Here is a 16,900-nt window from a genome sequence, read left to right as displayed (position 1 = left end):
GATACAGGGTTTTGCCATGTTGCCCAGGCTGGTCTTGAACTCTTGGGCTCAAGAAATCCACCCGCTTTGGCCTCCCAAAGTGCTGGGATTACAGTCTTGAACTACCTCACCTGGCCTTAGTGCATGTTAGTTGAACAAATTAGTGAAAGATCTCCATCAAAAAAAATCTGTACTTGTCATGTGTTGGGCCCAGTGAGTTCCTGCTCCTGGAACCTCCTCGCATTGCATCACTGGTTTCAAAAATGTCAGTCCACTGTGGGTGATTCTGGGGCTGGTGAACCCAGTTTCCTGGCACTGCCCTGTAGCTGGCCTTGTGGAGTGCATGTGTTGGTCATCCTGACCCTAAGGGGACCTCAGGGTGAAAGAGTTGTGGAGCCATCTCCCTAGGGATCTGCTAGCCTGGGCACTTCCTTTGGTCAGCCCAGGTTGGCACCCTTCCTGTGTGTGTGCAGGCGCGCATGCATCAGTACAGAAGCAGCCTGGGGCTCCGTTCTTCCCTGACTCACTGCAGGTGGCAGGAAGCAGAGCCAGTGGCCGCATTCTGTTGGAGGAATTGCTTCTTTCTGCACATGAGAACTCTTGACTCTGGGACTGAAAAATTGCCTGCTGGGCCGGGGCTAGGGTGGAGTATGCTGAAATCCCCAGTTCTTACTAAGGGACCTGCATTTGCATTTGAAGCAACATTCAGGATACTGTGAGACTATGAGCTCATTTTATGAATCAGAAGCATTACAGCATAACTTTAATGTTGGAAACTGCAATTTGGAATCCAGATCACCCTCCCTCCACCTCAGTGCGCGCGCGTGTACACACACACACACACACACACACACACACACACACACACACACACACACACACGGGCTCTCGCAGTCACACACTTGGGAGCAATAATAGTCGGAGCATCAGTTCAGATTCTGGAGCCCTCCAGCAAAATTCGTCCACACTGACTTCTGCTTCCACACTCAGAACGCCGTTCCTGGGTGGTGTGTGGACGGTCACTTGGGCAGTGACTGAAGGAAGTCTGATGGGTGCGTGGGAATGAGGCCTGGGCAGACCTGAGTTCATACCCCAGCATCTCCTCTTGCTGTGTGGTTTTGGGCATTGCTTAACTTCTTGGGCCTCAGTTTCCTCACCTGTAAAATGTGGATGATATTAGTACTTCATAGGCTGTAAAGGTTAGACAGGATTATGCATGCAGAGTGACTGACAACACACTAGGTATTCAATAGATGGCAACTCTCATTTCACCAGTTCCCACTGGATCCAGTGTGTTTGCCTTTGGCTCCTATCAAGGAAGAGAAAATGAAGGGTGTCCTGTTTATAGTAGGAAAGCAATCTACCAGGCCACTGAAGCTTGTATAAATGAAGTTCATTGTGCCCTGGAAACAACTGCTTGATCCACTCCGCCCTAGACCCGATGTCTGTGTGCCTTTGAGAGGGACTGTGGCCCTGCAGCTGAGGGTTGAGGGCCCAGCTTCCCAGAGATCAGATTGTGCTCTCAGGAACCTACCCGCCCAGGCCCCAGGCTGAGCTGCTCACGTGGGTGGGCAGGAGGAAGGCTGCTTTCTCAGCCAAGGAAAAAAAGTCCCCTGTTTGCTTCACCTGAAGCCTCGCACTGTGACCTCACCGGAGGTTTGGGTAGAGCCAAGGGTGGGAGTTTTTCCTTAAAGACTGCTTTGGCTCTTTTACCCATTAAAATTATGTGCAACGGTGAAGGAAACACCAAGAATTATATAAGAAGAAAGTTGCCACTGTCAGAGGAGAGCCGGAGTTGTGCTGGGGTGGAGCTGGGGGTCTCCCTGAGGGTTGCAGTTGCTGGCTGTCATTCTCGGCTGGTGGGGAAGAGCTGGTGGGGAAGAGCCGGGGCTTGGGGCTGAGGCTTCCCTGGCAGCCGCCCTTGCTGTTGCTCTTCCTGGAACACAGCCTCGTGCTGTGGCCAGCCAGGGAAGGTGCTCCCTGTTCCCTCTGCCTTTCTCCCAGCCGCAGGGAGCTTTCGTGGTGAGAGCATTTTTTCCAGGCAGTGCTTCTTCCTCCAGGAGTCCTGGAAAGGAAGGAGAGTGGGGAAAGCACAGGGCAAGGTTTATCCCGGTTAAAGCTTGGATGGAGAGAGTGAGCTATAGTAAGTAGGCTTGTAGCTGGCCAGAAGGGGCTTCTCTCTAAAGCCGCTCAGCTTCTCTGGGGAATTGGAATCCAGACAAGAAGGAAAATGGTGAGAGATTTTGATCCCCCACTTTTCCCAGTAGTTGGGCAGACAGAGGACCCTATCCAGCTTACTGTTGCCAGAACTTGCCATTTCTTTAGTAGGTAAGGCCCCCATAGCTCAGAAACGGGCTTAAGTGATAACTTGCAACCCCGAGACTGCATGTGAGCTGGCAGCTCCTGGCTGTGGCACAGATCCTCCTCCCAACCTGGCCTTCCTCTGTCTGAGGCCCCAGCTGGTCTCGGGTCATAGTCCTAATTCCAGAGCTGGGAAACCATTTGGGACATCTAGTCCGAATCCTTCATTTTCAAATGGGGAAGCCGAGAGGTGGTGAGATGCTTGAGGTTCTGAAGACTGTCTCCACTTTCACTTTGGGAGGGTAGAAAAGGGACTGCTCATGTGTCCTGCGCCTGGTCGCTGCTCCTCCCAGTTTGGAAGCTGGGAGGGCAGCTTGAGTGCAGGAAGAATCCAAAGGAATACTGTCTTGGCTTCTGGGTGTGGCTCAGTCCTCAGCTGGCTCCATAGTTATTTATTTGTTTGCGTGTGCGTGAGTGAGTCCTGTGGTTGGGAGGCTGGATCTGAGTGAAAGCAGAAGTACCCACACTGTCAGCTGTGCAGCGCACAACGGGGGACAGTTGGGAGGGGAAAAACGGGGCAGAGGCCTGTCTGCATGGAGGCTGCTAGTTGTGCTTTCTGTCCCTGTTGCAGTGCTTGCACACTTGAGTGTAAACAGCCCTTCCATGTTGCTAGCAGCTGCCTTTCCTTGCTGGCTTTGGGCAGAAGAGGCGCCAAAAATAACCAGGCGGGCACTTCCACTTGTGGGACATTTACTGTGGTGGCCTCTGGGCAGGCTTGCTTGCTTTCTGCAGGCCCTGTGTCTCTGCCACACTGGAGTCCCTTCTACTTCCTGCAGCCCTTCCTCAGCCTCCCTCTGGCCATTGCACCTTCCCCTTTATTGCTCTTCTTAGAGTGAGTCCAGAAGGGTGGCGGCTCATGCTTTGGGCCTGGAAGCTCTGCCGGTATTATCTGGGAAATACCCTCATCCCCCTGTATCCCTATAGGCAGGCCCTGCTGGCATAGCTGAGTTTAAAGGAGGCCTGTGCTGGGTGCCCTCTGGACTTTCTGGCCAGACCTCTCTCTCCTGGGTCTGTAGGCCAGAAGCTCTGCGTGCCTGCAGAGCCCCACACTGTTGCTAGGACTTTGAGTCTCCCTGTCCCGCCCCTGCCTGGCCAGCCCTGCTCTCAGCCAGCTGTGGAACTGGAAGAGTTGGACTATTCATTTCCTCCAAGGTGTTAAAGACTGATAACGATGTCTGAGCCACCCCTACCCAGCAAGGGAGACAGGAATCACATGTATTGAGTGCGTACCCTGTGCCAGGTGGCACTTCATCTATGTATCACCTCATTGAATCCCATAATAATTAAGATGAAACTGTTGTGCCCATTCACCAATAGGGAACCCCAGGCTCACCGAGGCTGGTGATTGGAGAAGCCAGCACACATTGCCCCTGACTACTTTTACCCTGCAGCTCCTACACTTTCTCCGGCTATTTTCACGTGCACAAGGAACAACGCTTTGATCCTTGGTATGAAGTGCTGATAGTAGGAATTCGGGCACCGTTAGACTGGCTGATAGGGGAGATATTTTGGGCTGGGAAGGGTGGGGAAGACCTCCCTGCTGCCTCCTTCTCCAGATGCTTCACAGGGCAGCCAGGAGCCCAGCCTTGAGCCCTGAGGCCCTTCTGTGGAGGACTAAGCTGTGGGCCTGGGGACTGCCCGGCCAGGCACATGCACAGGAAGAGGGGAAAGGCTTGGTTTCAGCTTAGTGTGGGCTTCCTGGGGACCTCCCAAGTGTCTCCTCCCCCCTTAAAGATATCCCAGCCTCTGAGGTACTAAGAACAGCTCTGGGGATCAAAGGCTGGGGCTAGGTGGGATATTTGGTCTGCCTTCTTGGCTGCTGGGTCTGACCTGGGGCCCATCATTCCAGCTGGCTTGGCCCACGTCCCAGAGAGTCTGGTTGGTGTGTACTTGGGGCTTGGGCTGGATGCTCTGCTGTGCCCGCATGCTGTGCCAAAGGCCTCTGGGTGTATTTCAGGAACAATAAAGAATAAATCAACATAGGAGAAAAGGCCCTGCAGCAGCTGCTCAGAGACTGGAGAAATGCAAAGAATGTGTGAGCCTTTGGCAAAAGTCTTGCATCTTGACCAGGGCCTGAGGAAGGGCGTGAGGCTGATGTGATGGCTCTGGAGTCAAATGGGTGTCTCTCTGTGCCCACTTTGCAGCCCTTCTAGGAGGCCCCAGGCAGCCACACTGAGACTCCCCCCTCTGCTGGTGGCAAATTTTTGTGCTTCCTGGTCACTAGCATGTACTAGGGAGCCATATTGCCCCCATTCTTTGCTCTCACACCACACTGCCAGACACCGACCCATCCAACCCCCAGGCACCAGGTGGGTCTTGGCCCTTTCCAGCCCTGACCAGTCAGGAGAGCCTGGGTTGATGAAGACTTGGTAGGCTTGACACACATGCTACATCCCCTGCTTTACCTCCCCCAGGCGAATGTCAAGGACCTGGCAATGCCAGGTCTGAGGGGTGCTAAGTGGGAGAACATCTACCTGGGAGGCCGTCACTATAGCTCCGCTCAGGTAGTCAGCCACGTGTCCTTAGGCAGGTCATTTTACCTTTGAGGTCTTGGTTCTATGAGCCATGAAATTGAGGTTTGAACAAATGATCTTTGGAGTGAGTGGGCACCTCTGTCTCCTCTACTGGGGATGTGCGATGAATAGATTTTATTTAGGAAGTTAAGTTATTGGGAGAAGCAACACTCTGAGAGCACCATGCAGAGATGTGGGTGGCTGTGGCTGGGGGCTAATGCTCAGTGTCCTGAGTGGGGGAACCCAAGCAGAGACCTGATTTGACCCAGAGCTCAGGGTGCCAGAAGGGATAGGAGCCTGGACTCCATGGGGACTCAGGTTATCTGACAAGCAGGGGAGAGGCAAGACTTTATTTATTTTTTTGAGACAGAGTTTTGCTCTTGTCGCCCAGGCTGGAGTGCAGTGGTACGATCTTGGCTCACTGCAACCTCTGCCTCCTGGGTTCAAGTGATTCTTCTGCCTCAGCCTCCCGAGTAGCTGAGATTACAGGCGCCCGCCACCATGCCTAGCTAATTTTTATATTTTGAGTAGAGACGGGGTTTCACCATGTTGGCCAGGCTGGTCTTAAACTCCTGCCCTCAAGTGATCCCCCCGCCTCGGCCTCCCAAAGTGCTGGGATTACAGGCGTGAGCCACCGTGCCCGGCCGAAGGCTTTATTTATTTATTTATTTATTTATTTATTTATTTTTGAGATGGAGTTTTGCTCTTGTTGCCCAGGCTGGAGTGCAATGGCACAATCTTGGCTCACCGCAACCTCCACCTCATGGGTTCAAATAATTCTCCTGCCTCAGCCTCCCGAGTAGCTGGGATTACAGGCATGTGCTGGGTTCAAGTGATTCTCCTGCCTCTGCCTCCCGAGTAGCTGGGATTACAGGTGTGCGCCACCATGCCTGGATAATTTTGTATTTTTAGTAGAGACAGAGTTTCTCCATGTTGGTCAGGCTGGTCTCATAAACTCCTGACCTCAGGTGGTCCACCTGCTTTGGCCTCCCAAAGTGTTGGGATTACAAACGGGAGCCACTGCATCCGGCCTGGCTTTATTTTTAAAGAGCTGTTGGCTAACCTCAGTTGTGGGGTTGGAGGGTGTGGAAGGGGTGTGACTTCCTCTTAGGCAAAGATGCCGAGCCCTCCACAGGTTGGCCCACTGGAGGTAATCACCCGTAGCCTCTTCACCTTCAAAGCCACTCACCTGCCCGACCACCACATCTCAGAACATCATGGTGGTTTTCAGGGGCTGAAGCTGCTCTCCAGGGAGCAGACGTGAGCAACCCAGAGGCTGCTGCTGTCTATCCCAGGCAGCCTGGTGTGATGTCCAAGTCTGAAATCTTGGGGGAGGAAGTTTGCAGAACAGGCAGGTCTAGGTGCCAGTCCTGGCCTTGCCTCTATACTGCTGTGACCTTAGGCAAGTGATTTGACCTCAGGTCTTCTCAAATTTCTTGTTTAGAAAGGAGGAGTAATAATACCTACCTTGATAGCCTGGTGTGGTGGCTCACGCCTGTAATCTCAGCATTTTGGAAGGTTGAGTTGGGAGGATCCCTTGAGGCCAGGAGTTCAAGACCAGCCTGAGCAACAAAGTGAGACTCCATCTCTACAAAAATAATAATGATAATATCTACCTTTCTGTGAGACGATTACACAGGATACTGTGTGTAGTGTGCTTAGCACCATGCCTGGCACATAGTAGCACCTTCAATGGAAATGTTGGAGGTACTGATGAAGCCTTGTTTATGTGATGTTGGGATAAACCTCAGCTCCATGCTTTGCCCAGTGTCTTGCCAAGTGGTGGGGCCTGCCTAAATGGAGGCATGAAGCATTGTTACTGGAGTCCTTGATTTTGCTCCTGGCTGTGTGTCCTCGGGCGAGTTTATTTCCTTCTCTGGACTGCTCTGTGGAACGAGGAATTGGAGTAGGTAAACATTGACATCCCTTGATATTTGGAATCTGTTCAGCTTTGCCAGCTGGGCCCTGCTTTGCCAGTTGGCTCTGAAGAGAGGCCCAAGCCACCCTTCTCCATGTGGCATGGAGGCTTTTATTCCAGAGTGAGATGGTGCTGAGCCTGCAGCCTCCAGCTCACCTCTACATTCCCCCACACCTCAACACCCTTTGGGCTCTCTTGGCTTCCAGGGGCTTTTACAGATACCCCAAGTCTGGAGGGGAAACTGTTTCTGGCTGACTGGGGCCAGGATTATTTCTTAAGAGGAGTGTTAATAGACCATGCTGTGCTTGGAAATGCCCCCAGGGAAGAGCAGCAGCTCCGGGAAGGAGCTGGCTTTGTGAAGTTCTCAAGTGTAGCATTCCTTCTGAGGCCCGCAGGTGTAGATTTCAGATTTTTCTGGGAGGGTGGTGGAAAGAGCAAGGACTTGGAAGACACAAGATAAAGATTTGAATCTTGCTTCTGGCTCTGTGACAGCAGAGCCTCAACTTCCCTCTGGAGAATGGGGACATAAGACTCCTCCATAGGAGGTTTATAAGCCTGGATTCGAATTTGTAAAGGACCCAGCCCAGGGAAGTACTCGTTAGCTCCCTTCTTTTGGGAAGGATCTGTCTTTTGGATATTTTATAGATTGCCCATGGAAGTGGAAATATTCGCCTGTGGCCATTTTTCCTAGGGAAAAGCAGGGCTGCCTGACAAGCTGTTGCAATCCCAAAGGCCTCTCCATCCCCTAGTTGTTTTGATGTCGGGATCAAGCTTGGGGTCAGGTTCAATGTGTGTCTGGGAGAGGGGCTACCCAGGCCTTTGCAAGTCTGAGCTCTGCGGCTGCCTAGGACTGTGACACCGAAGGTGTGGAGAACATGGGCTGAGGAGGGAGGGGCCTTTCTGAGCTGTGAGAACTTGGCAAGTTACTTTTAACCTTTGTTTCCTGTAAGTTTCCCAAATTTCCTTCGGTTATTGATTTCCAATTTCAACCCGTTTTGATTGGAGAACATACTTTGAGTGATTTTAGTCCCTTTAAATTTGTTGAGACTTGTCTTATGGCCTAATGATGATCTATTGTAGAGAATGTTCCTTGTGCTATAAATATATTTATATTTTATATATATTTATATATTATATTATATACATAAATATATATATTTTATATATATTTATATGTTATATATATTATATATTTATATATTATATTATATATATAAATATATAAAAAATGTATACTTTTTTTATTTTTTCTGAGACTGGATCTTGGTCTTTCACGCACGCTGGATTGCAGAGGCATGAACATGGCTTACTGCCTCAACCTCCTGGGCCCAAGCAATCCTCCTGCCTCAGCTTCCTGAGTAGCTGGGACTATAGCGGCCACCACACCCAGCTAATTTTTTTTTTTTTTTTTTTTTTTTTTTTTTTGTAGAGACATGGTCTTGTTTTGTTGCCCAGGCTGGTCTCGAGCTCCTGGGCTCAAGTGATCCTCCTGCCTTGGCCTCCCAAAATTTTGGGATTACAGGCGTGAACCACTGTGCCGGGCCTGCTCTTTTTTAAAAAGAAACAAAAAAAAAACAGTTCACCTACAGCTGCAGTATCTGTGTGCTCTTGAGAAGAGTGTGTATTCGTGTGTATTTTGCTGTTGTTAGGTGGAGTGTTCTATATAGGTCTTCTAGGTCTAATTGGTTTATAGTGTCTAAATCTTCTATTTCCTTGTCGATCTTCTATTTAGTCGTACTGTTCGTTGTTGAAAGTTGAGTGTTTTCTCTCTCTCATGTGTATGTATAAAATAAAATGAAAAAAAGTAGAGTATTGAAGTTTCCTACTATTATTTGAGTTGTTTATTTTTTCCTTTCAATTCTGACAGTTTTTGCTTCATGTATTTTGGGGCTCTGTTGTTAGGTACATGCATGTCTATAACTGGTATAGCCTCCTGAGGGATGGACACTTTGTTCATTATAAAATATTCTTTGTCTATAATAACAGTTTTTGTCTTAAAGTCTATTTTGTCTGATTTTTTTTTTTTTTTTTTTTTGAGACGGAGTCTAGCTCTGTTGCCCAGGCTGGAGTGCAGCGGTGCGATCTTGGCTCACTGCAGCCTCCACCTCCCAGGTTCAAATAATTCTCCTGTCTCAGCCTCCTGAGTAGCTGCGATTACAGGCGCCTGCCACCACATATTTTGTCTGATATTAGTGTAGCCATTCTAGCTGTCTTTTGGTTACTGTTTACAATGGTATCTCTTTTTCCATCCCTTGCTTTATTTTTTCTTTTTTGGTACAGAGTCTCACTGTGTTGCCCAGGCTGAAGTGCAGTGGCACAATCTGGGCTCACTGCAACCTCCACCTCTTGGGTTCAAGCGATTCTCCTACCTCAGCCTCCCGAGTAGCTGGGACTGCAGGCGTGTGTCACCATGCCCTGCTAATTACTTTCAACCTATTTGTATCTCTGAATGTAAAGGGTGTTTCTTTTTTTAACGAAATTGCATCTTTTTTTAAAAAGTCTGTTCTGCCATATAATTGCATATTTTTTTAAAAAGTCCATTCTGCCAACCTCTGCCTTTTAGATATTTAATCCATTCACATTTAAAGTAATTATGGATAAGGTAGGATCTATGCTGCCATTTTGTGATTTGATTTCTGTATGTCTTATGTCTTTTTTCTTTTGTTCTTCTATTACTGTCTTCTTTTATGTTAAATAGATATTTTTGAGTATACCATTCCTGGCCTGTAAATAATGAGATACAGAACAGTAAGGGCTAAATAAAACGCTGCCTGCAATGGACTTAGCACAGTGCCTGGCAAATAGTAAGTGCTCAGTAAACATGGGCACTCAGTTGGGTCCCAGGCGTGGTAAGAGCCACAGTTAACCCTAGGACTGGCTGAGAGCAAAGTCCCCTCAGGGCTGTGTGCGACCCCTCATGTCTCCTGGGCAGGCCACAGCACTCTGACAGGTAGTGCCTTTGGGGAATGGGGAGTGGTGGGTCCTGGGAAACTTCACTATGCCAGGCTGTGGCCCTTTAGCCCTTCCCCTGCTCCAGTGCCTGGGCACCACCTGGCTGCTTATGAAGCATTCTAGATTCCCCATCGTACTCTTCCCACCCCCGACCCCCACCCCACCAGACCCATGAACTAGTCTCTCAGGGTGGGTTTTATTGCATACACTGAGGTTTAAGAAGCACTGCTTGACATCCACACAGACAGGTACTGACACAGTGACAGAGAGAGACCTGGTTTGGGGTCAGGAGGCTTAGATTTGAATCTTAACTCCTCAGTCATGAGTTCTGTGAACTGGGACAAGTTACTTTCAGAGCCAGCCTTTCTCGTTTCTCAGTTGGAAATAAGTGGTTATGCAGATAACCAGTACTCTCGCACATTTGGCATGCAGCTAGTCCTGGTGGTTGCTGTTCCAGCGTGGCACTTGCTTTTTACAAAGGTGTTTCTTTGGTCCCTGGATGCAGGTCTCTTCCCGCCCCAGGCTCTTAAGCTCCTCAAAGGCAGGAACCAGTGAGTGGCAGCTCCTGGACCAGACATCTGGTTGGTTACCTGACAAACAGTCCACTGCCCTCCGTCTTGGATCATGTTGTCTTCAGGCCCTGCTGCTCCCAGGCTCTGTGCAGGAACAGAAGGGAATTGAAGAAGCATTATTGGATAGTGGTATAAGAGCATGAAGATTCAGAATGGGTGACAACAATATGTGCTGGAGGGCCAGCTGGAGGAGGTAGGCCTTGAGGGAAAGCAGATTGTGAGAGTGGAGGCAGAGCTTCCAGGCAGAAGGAACAGCTCTAGGGGAGGCTCAAAGTCAGGGAGCTCCCCCAGGGGTTGCCTGTCCCCAGGGGTCGCTTACCCCTAGTCCCTGCACGGGCTTCTTTGCATTATAATTAGCATGTGTTTCTGTGTCTCTGTCTCCCCATCAGCCTGGAAGCTCTGTGTCTCCTGTGTCTCCCAGAGCCTGGCTTGCAGCAAGTACTCAGGAAATGCTTGTGGAGCGGATGAAGGGGCAGCAGGCCCACCTGCAGAGCTGCAGCAGGGAGGGTGTGTGGTGGGGGAGTGGGCAGGACAAGGCAATGGCAAGGGAGGCCCCTGTGAGTGGCCTCATCTCTTGGCCCAGGGCAGAGTCTGGCACTGGAGTGCTCAGGCACAGACTTCAGAGAGCCCTGCTCTAGCCCTGCTGGGGAGCCAGGCCCTTCCAGAAGGGGAAGGAGGAACTGCAGCAGCCTCCAGTTGTGGGAGCTGTATAGGGCATAGAGACCATTTTGAGGAGACAGACCAGGGACCCCCGCGGTCCCAGGAGGCCCTCACCAGAGGGCCTCAGGAACATCTGTTGAGTCTCCCGTGGAGGAAGCCTAAACCTGCCTGCTTCTACCCTACTCCTGCTGGGATCCCTGGATCCTGTTGGAAGGGGTTTTCCAGGGCTGACTGTGATTCTTCATGGCCTTTGCCTAGGAGGAAGGCAGGCAGTCCCTTCAGCGCAGGCAAAAGCTGAGCCTGGAGGCTTAATCCTTTTCCGGCTTTGCTCATGACTGTTTTCTCTCTGCATTAGCAGCCCCCCACCTCCCCCACCCCTGGCAAAACAAACCTGGCTATCCCAGCTTCCCATGGACACCCTGTGGGCATTTGTGGGGCTATGGGGGAGGGAGGCAATCAAGGTGGAAGCCTGGATGGAGCCCTGAGAGTGCCTCATAAGCCCTGAAAGGATTCCTGTCTTACACATCCCTTTAAAAGCATCTCAGTGTTGGCATTTTTACTGTGTAAGCTCAAACTTCAGGTAGCTTGAACCAACCTGGCCAAGCTTCTGATCCTGAGCAGCTTGATGGCTGAGACCCCTGGGACTCGTGACTCTCTGGCCTGTTGGCCTGGGCTCTGCTTTTCAGAGCTGAAGTTCAGTCCTGAGAAGTGATGGTCCAGGGACTGTCTGGATTGGGAGTGGGCCGACCATAGGGCCTCTTGCCTGCTCTCTCATGCTCCCAGGGAAAATGACGCTTGTGGGAGTCAGATCCACGTCTGTTGTATCAGAGCCTCCTTGTTTGCAAACTCCTTGAGAATAGTGCTTATGTGTCCAGTGGCTTGCAGAAATGGGGTACACTGGCCTGTGTGTGAAGTCCCGGTTGGTGGGGGTGCATGTAGCATTGCAGATGGGCTCCAGAGGGAAGGTTTGTCTAGGGCCTGGGCAACTCTAGCTGGCCCGAGATGGCAGTTCCAGGCCACTTACCCAGTCTGGCTGTAGCTGGAGACCCCAGAATGTCTGAGAGAGCTTTTCAGGATGTGAGCCCAGATGAGGGAGCCAGCTGGGCCATGCTGTGCTCTTCTGGTGGGGGTGGCAGGGACTTGTTATGGCTCCCTGACATCCTGGCCAGACCTTAGCGTCTTGGGGTCCAGCCATGTCAGGGCATGAGGTAAACAGACCCACAGGCTTGTGTCCCTGGCCACTGTCTAGGTGGGGGTAGAAGCCTAGAAAAGTGGGGTGGAGGGCAACAGTGGAGCTGGCACTTTTCCAGTTGGCCTGCATGTGTTGTGGGGCAGCAGGTGACAGTCAAGGGCAGGTGGCTTGTGGGCCAGCAGGGAGAAGGACTTGTGTTCCACATAGGTGTAGAGGGCCTGGGGCCAGGGGTAGGGTGGGATCGTGGGCTGGGCCTTTTCACTTCATCCCAGCATCTTGAGGAGCTCTCATGTGCACCAGAGAGCCCAGAAGTCAAAAGCAGGCAGGAGCCCAGGGCAGGAATGCGGGCTGTGTCGCCTCTGCCCAGGTGTGGCTGTGACTCACCTTGGGCGCAGTCTTGAATGAGCATCCTGACAGGCAGATACAAACCAAGTGCCAAGGTACAACGGTCTGCCAACCCTGCCCCGTGGAGCCTGCTGTCTGCTGGGGATGACGAAGCAGGCACCTGGGATTTAGTGTGCCATACACAGTGTGTTATAGGGGCTTGTAGTTCAGCTCCTGTCTCAGCTCTGGGGTCAGGTTTCCCGGTGGGAGCAGTGTCTGCAACCTGGAGGATGAATAGGACCTGGCCTGATGAAAAGAGTGAGAAGGTGTCCTAGGAAGGGGTACAGCCTGGCCAAAGACCTGGAAGCAAAGCGAGAAGAGCACGTTGGAGGCCCTGGCTCAAGCACAGACTGTCGAGAGAGGTGGCAGGAGTCAAGGTCTGCAGGGACTTGTGGACAGGGCAGGGAGTTTAGACTTTGTCCTAAGACAGCTCAGCGAACTGACTCGCCTGGAGACTCAGTTTGGGCCTGTCTTGCCCTTGGGTGACAGACACATGTTCTTTGACTCCCCTCTTCCTAGTGCTGAGCTTGTGGGGCCTGCCCAGGCTATAAGAGTGGGAGCTTGGAGCATTAGCCTCCAAGGGCAGGGGGCCCTCGGGTCAGCTGTCACCCCCAGGTCAGAGCTGAGCCCCTGCAGCTGCTGAGATCAACTTGGCATCTCCTCCCTGGCCTGTGTGGCCTCGACTCACAACAGTCTTGTTTCTCAAGTGGACACACTGATTGCCCCAAGCAGACTGGTGAGTGGCCCTGGTCCTGCAGTGGCCACAGTCTGGCCCCTTGCCCTGTGGTGATAGCTCACTGGCTTCTCCTGGGGTCGGCCAGCCAGTGTTGGGTGTGCAGCTGGGCTGCCGATGGCATTTGGGGAGCAGTGTGTGTTTGAGCTGACATCCCAGGAGAGCTGGTGTCACCATCAGCACTGAACACCCAAAGGCCTTTCCAGCACCTTCCCCTCATGTGTCTGCAAAACATATATGTGGGGTCAGCACTGTTTTTTTTTTTTTTTTTTTTTTCTTGGTGCGCACTGCTTTCTTCTATAGAGAGTAAGTGCTACTCACCATAGAACTAACTGAAAGTCTGCTAGGTCCCAGGCCTTGGTCTTGACTGTTGCCTTGTCTTTGGCCCAGGGGTACCTGTCGGTCTGGTCAAGGATTGGTTGCTGCAGAGAGGAGCCTGGAGGAAGGGAAAAGTGAATAGAGCGTGACAGTCAAAGAGACTGACAGGGCGGGTTGCAGTGTCTGGGGCCCCGTGGTGACTGTGGGTTTCCTTTTGCAGTGTTCCTGCATCCGTTGTCAGAGGCCCTGCAGCTGGTCCCAGGGCTGAGCTGCTGGCAGGAGTTCCTCATTACATCCTCTTCCCTGCAATCTCAGGGACTAGGCCCACAGGTCAGCAGCCTTTGGAGGTGTCGTCCTTCCTCTTCCTCACTGTGAGGAAGGGCAGTCTGATTTCCATCTGAGGGACAGGGCAGTGGGGGTGGGGTAGAAGAAATGAGAGGAAGTGGCGCAGTCCTGACCCCGAGTTGCAGGCTGGGAGGAGCCCATGGGGTCTGAGAGCTGGAGGCACCACCAGCAGCAACTGAGCCTGGGGTGGGGTTGCAGGAGCTGGAGAGTCCAGGCCCAGATCGGGGGATAGAATGGCCAGTGCAGGAGGAAGTGTTTCAGGCCTCCCTGCAGGTAGACCTCACACATCTGCTGACCCCTCTGTGGTGAGACCCTTTCCTGCCCTCCCTTCCTGGAGGGTCAAGGGTCTCAGCTGTATTTGGGGAGAATGGGAGAGAGTACCCGCCAAAGGTTCAGGCGGGGGTAAGGGGCTTCCCAGTGCCAATGAGAAGGGATATCTGATATCTGTGTCTAGAAAATCCTTGCTTGGAGGTGGTGTGGAGTGTGCTGTGGAAGGGAGGTGTATGAAGAGGGGTCTGGGGTCTTAGTGGCATATCTTGGGGATAAGGAAGAAGAGCTTGATCTTAGAGTCAGACAGACCTGGGTTCCAGTCTTGGCTCTGCAACATAATGACTGTGTGACCGTAGGCAACTTACTTAGCTCCTCTGAGCCTCATTTAGCTAACCTGTAAATAGAGGTTAAAATCACAACTCCTGCCTTATAAGGCCGTGGTGGGAATTTAAAGGACATAAAGCACGTAGGATCTGCCTGGCACGGGTGCACCATCACCATCATCATTACTCCTATGACTACTTAGTGCCCTGCTGCCTAGGTGTGCCCCTTCACCCTTCCTCCCAGGCTGCCAGTATCTTCCACTCTTCTCCCCACCCCCAGCCGATGACCTTTCTTCTCTGAGGGTCCCAGGCCTGAGTGTCTGTGCCCCTGGCACCCTTAGCTCTTCGGTGAGGGTGACAGGGAGGCCTCTGCAGCAAGAAGCTTCTGGGGTGATTCAGCCTTCCCCAAACCAGGCCCCTTGATTTCTTCAAAGCAAGTCCCTGTCTGAGCTTCGGAGGCTGCTGTGGTGTCCTGAATGATGGCCCTCCTTGATGTGCAGGGTGGCAGTGGGGGGCTTCCCAGCTGAGCTCAGCTCCTCCAGGGCTGACCATACAGCTGTGGGTAAGCCCCTGTAAGACCTGCATCTGGCCTCTGGCCCCTGCCCTGGGCAGAAGCAGGTTTGTCCTGGAGCCGCAGGCCCCACCTCATCTCCTTCTGAGCAGCCATCCCCATGGAGGGGGCGCAACCCTCCATCAGGTTCACACTGGCACGTGCATCCGGGCCCACCCGCCACGTGGACCTTCCCTTGCTCCAGGCCTCAAGCCCGTGCTGTGGCTCACAAGGAGACAGGGCTGTGATGAAGGGAGGCGTGAGTGTGTGTGAGCGCCCACTGGAGGGGCTCGCAGCCCCCTGGAGGCAGGTGGGCCTGCCAGGCTGGCGCACATTCTTCCTTCCTCTGTCTTGCTTCTGCAGACACGCACTTCTAGTTCTGTGGGCTTGATGTTCCCTCGGAGAGGCGGAGCCAGACGGTCCCACCCTGCAGCTTCATGGGGGTGCCCAGGGTGATTTTCAGTGTAGAGGTTAGCTTTTGGGTTCCTGCTCTGAATTAGGTTGGCTGTCAGGGAATGCGGGTTTAAAAGCAAGAGAAAGGTTGTTTCTCCAGCCCCCAGCTCTCCACTTCTTGTCCAAATCCCCCCACTCCCCTCTTGCTGGGGGTCAGGGTGACTTGGATGCCGTCCTAGTCTCTGTGCCTCTCCCTCCCTCCGGCTTCATATGTGAAAAGACAAAGGCTGCACACGAGGAGGGTCTTTTACTCTCTTCAAGGCCCAGGAGCTGAGGAAGGAAATGGAGGAGGAAGTTACTCCCCTTCTGGGTGCTGGGTGAAAGTGAAAGATAGGGAGGGGGCCCTCAGTGAGTCACGCAGGCGGGCAGGAGGCAGGCAGGCTCCAGGAGCACAGGGGCTGGGGAGCTGCGGAAGCCTGCAGAGGAGCGATAGCCTGGGAGGGGCATTCCTGGTGCTGGGGGCGGGCCAAACTGCGAACTGGGTGTAGTCGGGACTCTGTGCCCGCCCAGCCCTGCCCTCCGCTGCTGCTGGCTGGTTTCCTGGGAGCTGCTGGGGTTGCTAACAATGACCTGTAGCATCTAGGGCCTGAGATTTCCTCTTCAGAGCCGCCCAAGCTGTTTTCCCCTCTTCCTAGGGACCAGAATCTTACTGGGGAAAGAGGTGGGCCATGTAGCTCCCACCCCCACCAACTTCCCAGGAAAAAACAAAACCCAAACAGCACTCTGAGGGAAGGGAAAAGTCTTGAAAAATATATGCAAGCAGCTATGTTGTAAAATACAGGTCTAGATTCTGTTTTGTAGCGATTGTTTTAAAAAATCAAGTTACGAAACAAAAACGGAAAAACTGTGTACTTTAGTCATGACATTATCATGGAGAAACCTTCTGGAACTGAGTTCTAGCAATCCGCACCCTCTACGATCTGAGTTACACTATTTGCCAGGGGGCTCTTCGGCAGTGGAAGGGGCAGGGGTCAGGCAGGGGCGGGGTCAGCTGCTGACCAGCTCTTGGCCTGGATCCTGCCTCCACCCTGCCAGGGTTGCAAAACAGGTTCTGTGCTAGTTTGGGAAAGACTCTGGCAGCCACAGCCCCACCCAGCAGCTCTTCCCAGGGGTGGGGCTAGGACTCCATACACCCTTCTGGGGCCTTACCTGCAGGCCTTGGTGAGCCTGACCCTGGGCCCCTGACTCTACAAGGGTCTGTTGGGGCTCCCGACTCTGGGGCTGCACAGGAGGAGTGGCCATATTGGGAATGACCCTGTCCTCTCCACTTCCCGAGCCTGAGATGTGCTTCGAGTGTCAGAGGAGGCACTAGCTGGACAAAGATCCTTCTGGGTCTGGTGGGAGGCTCCTGCATAGACAGATGTGTGCCAGAAGGAC

General features: G+C 52.5%; 1 protein-coding gene across 2 annotated transcripts in view; it reads left to right on the top strand.

Moving 5' to 3' along the window:
• Positions 1–16,900, top strand: part of MIDEAS (mitotic deacetylase associated SANT domain protein) — a 73,230-nt gene that overhangs the window by 30,720 nt on the left and 25,610 nt on the right. The gene's annotated exons all lie outside the window — the stretch shown is intronic.

Source organism: Pongo pygmaeus, chromosome 15 (genome assembly GCF_028885625.2).
Source record: "Pongo pygmaeus isolate AG05252 chromosome 15, NHGRI_mPonPyg2-v2.0_pri, whole genome shotgun sequence".
NCBI classification, from domain to species: domain Eukaryota; kingdom Metazoa; phylum Chordata; class Mammalia; order Primates; family Hominidae; genus Pongo; species Pongo pygmaeus.
The sequence above is the reverse complement of the archived record's forward strand: the minus strand, read 5'-3'. Positions and strand labels throughout refer to the sequence as shown.